This window comes from Quercus suber, unplaced genomic scaffold (assembly GCF_002906115.3).
Source record: "Quercus suber isolate HL8 unplaced genomic scaffold, Cork oak 2.0 scaffold_246, whole genome shotgun sequence".
Classification (NCBI taxonomy): domain Eukaryota; kingdom Viridiplantae; phylum Streptophyta; class Magnoliopsida; order Fagales; family Fagaceae; genus Quercus; species Quercus suber.
The window spans coordinates 410306-425308 of NW_027069702.1; the positions used below are offsets into that span (position 1 = coordinate 410306).

A 15003-nucleotide genomic window follows, 5' to 3' on the forward strand; every position below is an offset into this window, starting at 1 on the left:
CAAGTTAAAATCACTATATCAAAAGGTGAAGACCAAAAGCTTAAGGCTGGAAAGGTAAAACATGTGACATATGAACCCAAGACTAAGACAGGGCATGAGAAATTATATATGACTAATTTAATTCACACAACTATGGGCATACATATCAGCTCCATTGGATAAAATGTTCAGCATTAGATACTTCATTAAAACATAGTTGGAAACCATAAACAATTTTTTACCTTGATTGAATTTGCAAGCACACCAACTGTCTATACCATCAAATACAAAGCTGAAACCAATCTCAAGTAATATTTCCCACTTTCACATAACTTAAAGACAATGATACTCAAAACCAAAAGAAACTTCCCACAACATTGGTTCGCACCTGAAAAAATATAGAACAAAAAAAAGCCATTTTTTGGAGTAGCACAGAGCAAAGGTTGTGATGTTCATAATGACCTTTAGATATCCTGCACTCAATTAAGCATAAAATCATTTAACCAATACACATATATCATAAAAAGAAGGCCAAAATACATTGTTGGTTCCCCAAACCTTAGCTCACGAGCAATTTGAGCCCTTGAAGTTTAAAGAAATTGCTTTTAGTCCCTAACAAAATTAAAGTGATCACTTTTAGACCCTAAAAAACTTAAAATGATCGAATTTAGTCACTGACAAACTTAAAGTGATCATGTCTAGTCCCTATTGAGTGATGAGGTGTCAATTTTTAGTTTGGCCACATCATCTAAGGGACTAAAGTGACCTATTTAAACATAGAGGATGCTCATGAGCTAAACCTTAGGAACCAATTTTTAAGAAATATAATTGTATTAGAACATAATGAATTCAACTGATTCACACTTTTGTTGCAACAATCAAAGGGAGGAAAAATAAAAGAGAAAAGGGATAAAAGAATAAACCACAAGCAAGGAAAAAAACATTGTCTCAAATCAATTGAACTCTATAAAGCCACTCAAATATATTCAGTATCCAAAGACTCCTACTTTAGACCCAAATGATGCATAAGTTCATCATACAAACCCCAATAACTCCTTCGCGTATACCCAAAACGACAGACAATTAATAGAACGGTTTATTAATAAATAAATAAAAAACCAAAACACAACATAAATATAGTTATTTAATATACCAAGGCCAAAAACAGATGGCCTAAACCGAATGAGGCATCAAGCTTAAACAGCTACAAGTCAAAAGATGTACTCTATTCATAAGCTCGTGAATATGTATATGCTACAAAGGGGGAAAAAAAAGTAAAAGGGTTTTGGGAAGTACCTTGAGATGTTGCCATTTCAACATCTTCCATGCTAACTAGACCCTTCTCTATAGCATCCTTCTACCCCTGATTTTTTTCAAAAAAGAAAAAAAGAAACAAAATCTTAAAAACCAATAACAGAATATAAGTGCAACAACTATTCACTTCACCAAATCCAAACCCTAATTTCACAAAAATCATAAAAATAAATAAATAAATAAAGAATTTACATGTTACAACAAAAAAATCCAAACCCCATATTTCACAAAATCAAAATTGAAAATTAAATAACCTAAATGTTAAATATCTAAATCCAAACCTAAATTTCACAATAAAAAAAAAAATCAAATAAATAACTTACCAAGAAAAAATCAAAATGGGTATGGGTATGGGTATGGCGAGGAAAAAGGAACAAGTATGGGGGTGGCAGAGGGTGGCAGAGAGATTGAGGAGGAGAGGAGTTAAGGGGATGGGTTTTGCTCGGTGTATGGGTTGGGTTAGGATCGGCGGTGCTAGGTCNTGAAGACTGTGAGAGGCCGTGTGAGATACAAAGAAAATGAGAGAGAGGGTTTGTGTAGTGGAAAATGAAAAGTTTTTGTAGTGGGAAATGAAAGTTTGTGTGTAGTGGGAAATGAAAATTTTAAGTGGGAAATGGAATTTGATTTAAAAAGGAGTTTGAATCTGATTTGAGGCCTCGTGGGTAGGTGGTAACGTGTAGTTATAGATATAAGGGGGGAAAAAAAAAAAAGAAAACAAGAGTAAATGTGTGTGAGTCAGTGAGTGTGACAATTGCTATGAAAGATTGCCATGAAAGTAAGAAAGGTATGAATGACTTGTCTAGTCATTCTGACATTTAAAACTTTGGTTTTCGGTTTTTTTTTTATTATATTTTTTATTTTTTTAATAAATAGTTAAAAGTTGAAAGTTAAATATCAAAATTATTATTTAGATAATTCAGCAAAAAACTATTATTATATAATATATATATAGTAATCTTCGTTTGTATGCACTTATTGAATGACCAAGATGAAAGGTCCTAAATCTCTAAGATTTTCTTGTCATTCTATTTGATCCATTTATATGCACTTATTGAGTAATCTTGGTTTGTATGTAGGACATTCATCCAGTCCAACAATCTCCAGCTCTCCAAAAATCATTAGTTGCATCCCATCAACCAAGCTGCTTATAAGTTTTATGTTGGTGTTCGATGACTTTTTGTGTTTAAAGAACTACATTTGAACAACTACATTTTTTTGAAGTGTCAAAGGATATTTTTAAACACTTTGGAACTTTGATTGTGGTATTAGCTTGGAACTTTGATGATGGTTATAGACAATGTTATGTATTTTATAATATATTTCTATGTTAATATAATGTTAGTTTGGAGACATTTGTAGTGTTGTTAATTAATTATATTTGTGGTGTTGTTTCAGTAGAACTAAAATTATTACAGGTTGTCTGTAATGGGACTATAGTTTTAAACCCAAGGGGAAAAAAATTAACCTATAGCGAAAGGCAAAAAGTGCCACTAAAGGTCTAAAATTATGTTATAATTGAAGCCTTATAGCGGCGTTTATAGCCCACCACTAACGCTTCACACATATAGCGGCGGGCGTAACCGTTGCTAAAATGTGCATATGGTCAGTTGTACATGAAGCCCTATAGTGGCACGCATATCCCGCGGCTAAAAGTTCAACTGACCAGAATTCTAACCTCATATAGCAGCGATTTTCTGCCCGCCACAATAGACCAAAACCGCCGCTAAATGATAGATCTATTGCAACCTTTTTTTTTTTACTACTGCAATAGATCTATAGTGACACCGCAACAGTGGCGAGAAGAATCACCGCAATAGCACCCTCCACTAAAGGTCAAATGTACCTTTAGCGGCGGTTTTGGCCTGCCATAATAGTACATTTTTCTTAAAGTGTATTTATAAGTATTTAATTTAAATTATTTATTAATATTCAACTATAATATTTTTATTTCGTTAGTATTTAAATTTTAATCAAAATTTTTATCAACCATATATATTTTGTAAATAATTTTTAAAAAAAATCCCTAAATAAATAATGGTTTTGTGCACCATAAACAGCTTGTCAACATTTAAATGGTGAGTTTGTAAACTAATAAATTGACTGTTCAATATATGTTATTTATGCTTAAGTTTATTCGCTTAACAACAATTGAAATAAACACTAACAAAACACACGCACAAAAAATTAATAATACACACGCAATAACAAATAAAGAGAAAAATGATGTGGTTAAATTAATCAAAATAATTATATGCTTTTAAGTTTTTTTTTTTTTTTTGAGAAGAAAATGCTTTTAAGTTCATTCAAAGAAGATGGTTCATATGTATGATATGCATGAATTGTAAAGATAACTTTTTACAATATATATTTATATGAACTTGAAATATACTGATATCCACTCGGCTAGTATATTAGTAAGAAACAAGTATGGAGCAAGACCTCTAGGGAATATGAAAATGAAAGAAGACTCCTTTTTTGGTGCAGGGAAAATGAATTCTGCGAACAAAAAACATCGAATCTATATTTATATCTATATTTATATATATCTAAAAGTTGAAGCACAACATTTATTCTTGCTACGCTCCAGTTAAGTCACATCAACGTCCACGTCATTATCCTCTCTTTTTTCTCCAATTTTCTTATAATTTTTTTTAACATTTACTTATTTTTTAAATATTTACACTTTCTCCAACTTTTCTCATTCCCTTACCTTCTCATCTCCCCACTACCCTCTACTTTAATATCACTATTCATCTTTCCATTCATCTTCCTTTATTTGTCTCTTCTTATTCACTCTCTCTTACTATAAATTTGTCATCCTCTCTTCCATTTTTTGCATAGTTTTCCCTCAAAAAAAGGTTATTTCTCTCTCTCTCTCTCTCTCTCTCTTGGTGGATTTTGATCTTTCTTGTATGCTTTAGGTTGATAAAGTTTTGTATTTTTTAGAATTCTAATTTAGGTTGATACGGTTTAGTTTTGTGTTTTAAGTTATTATTATTATTATTATTTGTTCTCTTTGATTGTTAAATGTTATCCGACTACATTATAAAGAATTAAAGATAGTAGATAAGAATATAATATTATTCTATTATATAGCTTGATTTTGATAATTTAGTGTTTATTGTTATATCTTTTAATTTTACTTATTTTTACTTCTCATCTTATTTTATTCAGCATTTAAATTCAGCCACATCCCCCATATACATATCATTAAATTATTTATATTTCCTCTCCTTTAAAAAAAAAATTAAACATATAGTATTTTGCTTAAATTCAATAAATAAAATTGTCCTCATAAAGTGGAGTAATGCTAGGGAAGCACTCATTCTCACACCCAATGCATCAAAGAAAAAATGGAATATAAAAAAAAATGTCAATTTAGAAACACTAAATTAAAAAAATAAAAATAAAAACTAATAATGCATATTTTATGTCATAGAATCATCATCAAATTTTGGAAAACGATAGGTTGCCAATGGAGAGAGAGAGAGAGAACAATACAAAGTAATAAAAAGTAGATAAAGAGAAGAAAAAAAAAAAAAAAAAAACATTAGTTAGTAACCGTTAATTGAAAAATAGAGAGAGAGAGAGAGAGAACAATACAAAGTAATAAAAAGTAGATAAAGAGAAAAAAAAAAAAAAACATTAGTTAGTAACCGTTAATTGAAAAACAATGAGTTTGTAAGGAGAAGTAAAAAAATAAAATAAAGATGACCATACAGAGAACATTAAAAACTTTACCGTGTAGTAAAATAAATTGTTAAATTCACTTAAAATTAAATCAATAATCAACAATTAAACACAATCATAGTACTAAATTTAAACTTAAAACTAATCAAACTCTAAATATGGAAACCATATTTCTAATCATAACTAAAAAAGAGATGTTCTTAGGTAATAGTAGAAATCACATAAAAAATAAAGTTAGAAAATTTTAAATCCCTTTTTTGACATTTCATTTAACCTTATATATATATATAATTTTCATACACTATTACTTTTAAAATTCTAATGAACGATGCTACCTTTCATTTAACGTCTCTGTTATGCAAATCATCAGTTAGTAAATATATGATAATGATAAAAAGCGTTACAAATGAGATCATTAAAAAAATAATAAAATTAATTAGCCACTATAATTATGGAGTAGTAGTCTATAGTTTTACGCATTCAAAGAAGTGGAATATACAAAGTTTACTTAAAGTTATGTGTAAAGATTCACATAATATATACATATATATATATATAAAGGTTAAAAAAAGGTATATTTATGATTTTTATTAACTTAAATACTAATGAAAAACCAATGGTTAATAACTAAAATTATAGTATTAATAAAATATTTAATGAGATCATCCTAAAAAGTTATCACGCGCAGCGCGGGTATGCGACTAGTAATAACTAATAATCGAAACGTTTGATTTTTTGTTAACCTTTTCTCATTACGCCACATGGCTACATAAATTAATGCTACATTTACATTTAAAAACACCGAAACATTATATCTTTTCGTTTGGAGGAATAACATAAACGTTTCAGTGATAGTTTCACTTTTCAAAACCGTTGTGTTTAGTCACATGTAGAAAATTAGAGACACAATATTCTGTCTCTAGGATACTAGTTACGAAATATCAATCAAACATTTCCTTCTAGTAGTATACAAATTTTGCCAAACTTGAGTTGCATCCTTTCGTGTTTACATGGGTAGTTACAAAAACTGTCGTTTCTTTTCATTCTTTTACCTCTTTCTGTAACTTTTTTTTTTTTTGATAAAAGGGAATCCTCTTTTTGTAACTTTTTTTTTTTTGATAAAAGGGAATCCTCTTTTTGTAACTTACTTTCTGCAAAAAAAAAACTCCCAAAAAAAAAAATTATAGAAACAAGTTTTGGCTTATTTGGAATAAGAATTATTCAAGAAGCAAATATTACGATTACTACAAGAAAAGTCACCAAAGAAGTTCAAAGGTCAGTTACCCCAAATGTTTCCCTTTTCTCATGTTTTATTTTTTAATCATATGTCTTCTTCATTTGCTATTGCTTGATTAATGCATATGATTAACACATAAACAAAACTAATCCTAAAGTATATGAAATTTTTTTCCAAAACAAGCACTATGTTTGAATTGAAGTTGATAATTAATATTATTAGTTTACTAACGAGTTAAGAAGTTGTTTAAATTCTTTCCCTGACTCTTTCACATCCCGCAAATTGCTATTGCTACCCCAATTTCCTTTTCAAACCACAAAAGGCACCAAAGTGGAGAAGAAGTAAAGAACACATTCAAAATAACCACTCCAAATTTATCTCAATAATTTCAAAACCAAAACCAAAACCCAAAAAAAAAAAAAAAATCATCACTCACTAGTACTTTCTAAGTCAGACAGTTTGAAAGTGTTTGATGGAGTCATAGTTGTTAAATCGTGAATCGATCTTTTATTTTTCCGTATCGTGTATCGTATCGAATCGTATATCGTAAGATACACAAACATCTAATAAAATATAAAAAAAATTATATATTACATATATAAAAGGCATATTCTTTATAAATTCAAAATATATTCAACTAATGATCAATATAATCATTACTTATGCAATAAAATTTAACAAAGCTAACTATGTAAATCAAATTAACTTATGTGTATAACATGCACATTCAAATTGATTAAACTCATAAGTGATAATACATGATATATGAACCAAAATAATAATATCTATAGGGGTAAAGGCCCAAATCCGATATTGGGCCTTGGGCCTTGGCCAAGAACATGGGTGATCCGAGGACAATTAAATAGTAGTAAATGGTTTAAGCTTAGAACTTCATGAGTATGATATGAATGGAAAGGTGGTCCAAGGAAGAATACCTCCTCGGATAAGCTAAACATGGATCTAATGTAGATCCTAATGATCAAGGCAACCTTCTAGGAAGCTCCAGTGATAGGGATGTGCACTATAAACGTATAAGAAAGATGGGAACCCAAAAATATCCAAGGAAAGCTGCTACCACCGCATTGAATGCTTTGAAGCTAACTCTTTGGCCGCATTAATGAGGAAGTGATCATTGAACAGTATTTTTTCAGCCTTACAACCACCCCTAAAAACTTTTGGAGGAGGCTGATGGGACAAGTATTAGCATAAGCAACCAATTGTACACTTGTAGGGCCAAAATTAGAGAAGAAACATAGTATAAATTAGTGGGGAGGCTCCAAAGGAAAGAGATTGGAAAAATCAAGAAAGAACAATGTAGCAATCAACATTGTACTTAAATGTTCGAATAGTGTATAAACCACTATGAACGTTTAGACCCCCAATATACAAATAACCAATTCAAGCTTTATATCAAACAATGTATGTGCGAAAAATGATTAAAAGCTTATACCAGAATTGATAAACAATCTAAACCAAATAAAATCACATCCATAGCAGACATTAAATGGCAAAGATTAAGGGAAGAGAGATGTAAACACAAGGACAACACAATGATGTGTTATCGAAGAGGAAACCGAAGCCCTTGGCGTAAAACCTCTTCACCAACCTCCAAGCAGTCAATAATCCACTAGAAAATGAAGTTGGGATACATGAACAACAATAGATCCTCCAAGCCTAATCTACCCAGTGTACCTAAGCCCTCCAAGCTTCTTGCTCCAATGAGGTTACACCGAACCTTTGTCTTTTCTAGCTTACCAGATTCTGCTATAACCCATAGCATCAACCAATAACCATCGGTCCCTTCCTAACTGCTTCCCAAAGCACCAAATAGCCTTCTTACAAATGTGGGTATGGTGAGAAAAAGATTTGGGTAAAAACCTCTCAAGGATATAACAATGGAAAGGATAAGAGTAGAGGAATTTGAAGAGTCTCTATGTAAAGATTATGGATGAATCAATCTTGTTTTTCTCTAGGGTTTCTCTCTCAAAATTCTCTCTGGAAGCTCTTTATATTTCGTGGGTATAAGGGGTATTTATACTAAGGTGAGAGTGGAATGCAAAGAGTCAGGTTTTTCAAAATAGAGCTGGTTGGCAGCTTGGCCTCGCGACTTAACTGAGTCGCGAGTTCAAGCCATGAGATAACATAATGGCCAGGCTGGACTTTTTGTCCTGTAATGCACCAGCTGGCGTGACTGTTCATCTTTTCGCACACTTCACTCATGTGTTGCAGCTGGCGGCTTGCCAGTCGCGAGTCACCCGCCAGTCCCAGCTGTGAGTCTCTGCATCCTTGCACAATCTTGAGCATTTCTTCACACTCTCTCACTCACTACCCTTACATGATTCCCACCTAAATACAGGGTTACTAATTCCTAAATTACAAACAAATTTGGCACGGAATAAAGTCAACACAATGGTTGATTAAATTCAACCTTACAATCTCCCCCTTTGGCTATTCCGTGACAAAACCCTACAACAAACTCTAGACTTAACGCGTGAATTGGGAACAGTTGAACAAAACTCACTCACACCTAACTCTAGAATCTGTGAAGCTCTTAAGCCATAAGAACAAGTATCTCTTGAAACACAACAACACAATATGATCATTGTATGCAGAAAACTTGTAATGCATATGGAGCAAGCACAATGCGATCAAGTAAAATGGAAAAATTAATAAACCAAGGCTTGACCAAAAACGAACAATCGCAATAAAAAGTGATCATAATGCTCATTCGCACATGGAATGAACATCCAGACATGCAAGCTAATAAGCTCAATTGCAAAGTATAATTTGTATGTCCAACACTCAACCAATGCAACAACACTAGGAAATTGCATTAAGGATATAAAATCCAACAAAGGGCACAAGAGTGATGTACTTAAAGAAAATGCATGACATTTAACAATAAGTACTAATGCTACAAATCATGGGTACATAAACCTTAAAAGCTTACAAAAGCAACAGGTACAAACCAAAACCTAAACTAGATAACAAAACATAAAGACTGAAATATGGTAATATGAAGCACAATACTGAACATAGGTCTTCTTGCTAAAATCTCCCCCTATCATTGTACTCCCCTTGCCAACATCATCTTCCCCTTTTTGTCATGGAATAGCTAGTCCTCATCTCCTTCTAGCTTTCTTTGAATCTGATCCAATTGAGTTTGGATAGAGGTGAACTTCATATCCCACCTGTTAACGTATATAATATTATAGGCTTTAGGCCCAGTTAGGTTACTTGTATAGCACACATATTTACTTGTACTACACACATATTTACTTGTACTGCACACATATGCCTCCTATATAAAGGCACCCATGTACATTCTTTCATCAAGAAATACAATACTATTACATTCAGTATTTCTAACATGGTATCAGAGCCATTGAAACACAACAACACAATATGATCATTGTATGCAGAAAACTTGTAATGCATATGGAGCAAGCACAATGCGATCAAGTAAAATGGAAAAATTAATAAACCAAGGCTTGACCAAAAACGAACAATCGCTATAAAAAGTGATCATAATGCTCATTTGCACATGGAATGAACATCCAGACATGCAAGCTAATAAGCTCAATTGCAAAGTATAATTTGCATGTCCAACACTCAACCAATGCAACAACACTAGGAAATTGCATTAAGGATATAAAATCCAACAAAGGGCACAAGAGTGATGTACTTAAAGAAAATGCATGCAACAGGTACAAACCAAAACCTAAACTAGATAACAAAACATAAAGACTGAAATATGGTAATATGAAGCACAATACTGAACATAGGTCTTCTTGCTAAAATCTCCCCCTATCATTGTACTCCCCTTGCCAACATCATCTCTCCCTTTTTGTCATGGAATAGCTAGTCCTCATCTCCTTCTAGCTTTCTTTGAATCTGATCCAATTGAGTTTGGATAGAGGTGAACTTCATATCCCACCTGTTAACGTATATAATATTATAGGCTTTAGGCCCAGTTAGGTTACTTGTATAGCACACATATTTACTTGTACTACACACATATTTACTTGTACTGCACACATATGCCTCCTATATAAAGGCACCCATGTACATTCTTTCATCAAGAAATACAATACTATTACATTCAGTATTTCTAACATGGTATCAGAGCCACTGCTCTAATCCTTTGGTGTGCCGCTCTTAAGCAGTCTTGTCTTCTTGGGTGTCATCTGCAGCCGTTGTTGTAAGCAACACCACTACCTCTATCGTGACTTTAGTACATCAAAGACCACTGCCTTGCCGCCACCACCGCTTTCGCTACTCCGATCGGACCACAGATTGCACCATCGAAAAGTAATCTCTCTGATCTACCTTTCTGTGAAATATCATCTTCATTGAACCTTTCACACGCCTCCACACACCACTAGAATTCTCGGCATTACTGGCATGTGCCTCCACATGCCGCCAATACTCTTCACGTGCCTCTATGCGCCTCCACACACTTCCACGCACCAGAACTCGATCCGTTGACGTCATCAGCTTCGCCATGGCAGCCCTAGTGACGTCATCACTACTTGCGTCGGCAACACGTCAGCTTGCTTACATCAGCACTCAGTAGTGATTATGTCATCACCGCTAACTGTTGTCCATGTTGACTTTGACCAGGCCTTTGACTTTGACTGTTGACTTTTCCCTAGGTTGACTTTTTCAGTCCAGGTTCTCCTTACCCAGTTTTTCACGTAGATTTCATTTTTGCAATCTATTTTTGCATATTGTGTCTCTAAATGGATAAAAATGATATTTTTCTTCCTCGCCCCATCAATACTATATTGGAGGGGAATAAGAATTACTTATCTTGGTAACAAGCTATGCACAGTTTTCTTAAGGGTCGCATGCTCTGGCATTATTGTACTGGTGCAATCACTATTCCTATCAAGGGGGCAAGTGAAGAAAATGCTGCCTTCCTCAATCACATGATTGAATGGGATAGTTATAACCACATAATCCTTACAAGGATTTGGAACACTTTCATTCCCTCCATCTCCAATCTGTTGGGTAGTTTTGATGATGCAAAATCAACATGGAATATGTTGGCCAAAAGATACTCCACTACTCACGGATCCATGAAATATCAGTTAGTAGTTAAATTGCATCAACTTCGGCAAGAACCAGGGCAATCCATCAATGACTACTATGATTAGCTTCGCTTCATCTGGGACCAAATTGACCTTTCTGATCCAACTTGGGCATGCTCAAAGGATGCTCAGCAATATGCTACCGTTAGAGATGAATTTCATCTCTATGAATTTTTTATGTCACTTAACAAGGACTTTGAGCCCATCCGAGGTCAGTTTCTTAATTGTAGTCCTCATCCCTCTCTTGATACTATTGTAAACGAGTTGGTTAGAGAAGAAGCTCATCTTGCAACCCTTCAAGCCCATAATAAGCTCAATGTTTTGGCTATTACTCCTTCTGCTCCTCTTATAGAGCAACCTCAGCAATCAGGTGATTCCTCTGACTCTAGCAATCATCGCAAGCAGACCAACAAAAAGTTCTGCAACTATTGCAAGCGTCCTGGCCGCACCATTAAGTCTTCTTACTGTCGCAATAAATCTACTGCTAATGTTGCTAATACTGAGCCTACTCCATTGATGCCTCCCATTTCAGCAGAGTCCCAATCTTCTGGATCCACTATTAACCTCTCCCCCACTGAACTACAGGATATCATAGCTCGGCTGTTTGTATGGCTGGTAGTGTATCTTTTTCCACTGCTCTCTCAGTTTTACCTAGTAAGTCTCAAACTTGGCTTTTTGATTTTGCCTGTTGCAATCACATGACACCTCAGTTATCCTTATTCTCCAAACTTAACTCTGCACCACATCCTCTTAATATTCATATAGTTGATGGTTCCACCATGCATAAGAATAGTCTAGGGATTGTTTCAACCTCCAACCTCTCTATTCCTAGGGTCTTCCATGTACCTGACCTATCCTATAATTTGTGCTATGTGGGACAATTAGCTGAACTAGGATATTGCCTTTTTTTTTTACTATTCTAGATGTATTGTGCAGGATCTGAGGACGGAGCAAGAGCTTGGGACCGGTCCTAGGGTTGGGCGTATGTTTCCTGTGGACAATCTTCATCTTCCACCTGTTGCTCCTGTTTTTATTGCTGCTGCTGCTGCTGCGATTTCTTCCTTACCTTCTCTTGCACTTTGGCATTCTTGTCTTGGTCATGCACTATCTTCTCGGGTACAACAATTAGCTTCTAAGGGTCTGTTAGGTTCTGTGTCCAAAAACAATTTTGATTTTACTTCATGCCAGTTAGGAAAATAGCTAGCTTTACCTTTCAATAGTAGTGAATCTATCTCTAATAGTATTTTTAAGTTAATTCATTCTGATGTTTGGGGACCTTCTCCTATTACTAGTATTGGTGGATCTTGATATTTTATTGTTTTTATTGATGATTATTCTCGTTATAGTTGGATCTTTCCTATGAAATCTCATTCTGAAATCTTACCAATATACAGTAACTTTGCAAAAATGGTTGAAACGCAATTCTCCAAACATATCAAAACTTTTCGATATGATGATGCTCTTAAATATACTCAATATGCTTTTCAAGCTCTATTACATTCCTACGGCACTGTACATCATCTAACCTGTCTAGGTACCTCTTAGCAAAATGGTCAAGCCGAAAGAAAACTTCATCATATTCTTAACACTATTCGTGCTCTTCTTCTTTTTGCCAAAGTTCCTACCCCATTTTAGGGTGAAGCCACTCTTCATACTATTCATGCTATTAATCGCATTCCAAGCGTTGTCATCCATAATCAGACTCCGTATGAGCGCCTTTTTGGGTCACCGCCTGACTATCATTACCTTCGCTCCTTCAGATCTACTTGTTTCGTTCTTCTTTAGCCTCATGAGCACAACAAACTTAAGCCTCGATCTAGACTTTGTTGTTTCCTTGGTTATGTCGAAACTCAAAAAGGGTATCGATGCTATGATCCTGTCTCTCATCGTCTTCGTGTTTCCCGTAATGTTGTCTTTTGGGAACACTGCTTGTTTGTTGAACTCTCTCACTTTCGTTCTTCCCTGATTAACTCCTCTGTTTTAGAAATCTTTCCAGATGAGTCTCCTGTTCCTTCTATAGATACTCTTGATCCTCCTTTGGACTTCTCTATCCAATATCCAGATATTTTTGATGATTCTCCTAGATAGGTTGAAGATGAACAGGTTGATGACGAGCAACCCCACCTTGAGCTTAGGTCCCCTGCTCCTGCTCCGCCTGAAGATCCTCCACAAGACATTCCACCTCGCCACTCAACCTAGGTAAGATCCATTCCTACACAGTTACTTAACTATCATTGTTACACTACCCTTGCTACACTCCATGAGCCTCAAACCTATTGTGAGGCCTTCACTGACCCTTTTTGACAGATTGTAATGAAAGAGGAAATTTATGCATTAACCAAAAACCATACTTGGGATCTGGTTACTCTCCATCCTAGATAGTCTGTGGCTGTAAATAGATCTATAAGATCAAGACTCGCTCTGATGGGTCCATTGAGCACTACAAGGGTCGTCTTGTTGCAAAAGATTTTACACAGGAGTATGGGATTGATAATGAAGAGACTTTTGCACCAGTTTCTCATATCTCATCTGTTCGTGCCCTCTTAGCTCTATTACCGCTGCTAGTAAATAGGACCTTTTTCAGATAGATGTTAAAAATGACTTCCTTAATGGAGATCTGAATGAAGAAGTCTATATGCAACCTCCTCCTGGTCTTTCTGTTAAAACAAACAAGGTTTGTCACCTTCGACGTGCAATTTATGGCCTTAAACAAGCTCCACAAGCTTGGTTTGCCAAGTTTAGCTCCACCATCTTTTGATTGGGTTACACTGCCAGTCCTTATGATTCTACCTTATTTCTTCGTCGCAATGATGAAGGCACCATTTTGCTTCTCTTATATGTGGATTATATGATCATCACTGGTGATGACCTCAGTGGCATTCAAGAACTCAAGGAATTTCTTAGTCAGCAGTTTGAGATGAAAGATCTTGGACATCTCAGCTATTTCTTGGGCCTTAAGATCACTCATTCCACAGATGGTCTTTATATTACTCAAGTCAAGTATGCATCTGACCTTTTGTCTCAAGTTGGACTCACTAACAGCAAGACTGTTGACACTCCAATTGAACTTAATGCGCATCGACACCCTCGGGGGGGAAACCATTGTCTAATCCCTCTCTTTACAGACGATCGGTTGGCAGCCTAATTTATCTCACAGTTACTCGTCCAGACATTTCCTATGCTATTCATCAGGTGAGCTAGTATCTGTCTACTCCACGATCGATTCACTATGCTGCTGTTCTGCGTATTCTACGATACTTGAAGGGCACTCTCTTCCATGGCCTTTTCTACTCAGCTTAGTCTCCTCTTGTACTCCGTGCATTCTCTAATGCTAATTGGGCAGGAGATCCCACTGATCGCAGGTCCACTACAGGTTATTACTTTCTTCTTGGTTCTTCTTTGATTTCTTAGAGAAGTAAGAAACAAACTTTTATGGCCCGCTCTAGTACTGAAGCAGAATATCATGCCTTTGTTGATACCACATCTGAGCTCCTTTAACTACGATGGCTTCTTAAGGATTTAGATGTGTCAACATCCTCTGCTACTCCTCTTTATTGTGACAACCAAAGTGCCATTCATATTGTTCACAATGATGTCTTTCATGAACGAACTAAATACATCGAGATTGATTGTCATTTTATCTGTTATCATCTTGTCCATGGTGCTCTTAAGCTCTTCTCAATCACCTCC

The 15003-nt window shown here is 34.9% G+C and overlaps 1 long non-coding RNA gene across 1 annotated transcript; it reads right to left on the reverse strand.

The window, feature by feature from the left end:
- Positions 1 to 201: 201 nt before the first annotated feature.
- On the reverse strand, positions 202 to 1768 carry LOC136070611 (uncharacterized). The gene is made up of 3 exons (XR_010631825.1): positions 1617 to 1768; positions 1276 to 1342; positions 202 to 452 (listed from the first exon to the last, which is right to left on the reverse strand). It is a non-coding gene; the product is annotated as an uncharacterized LOC136070611 (long non-coding RNA).
- Positions 1769 to 15003: the final 13235 nt, after the last annotated feature.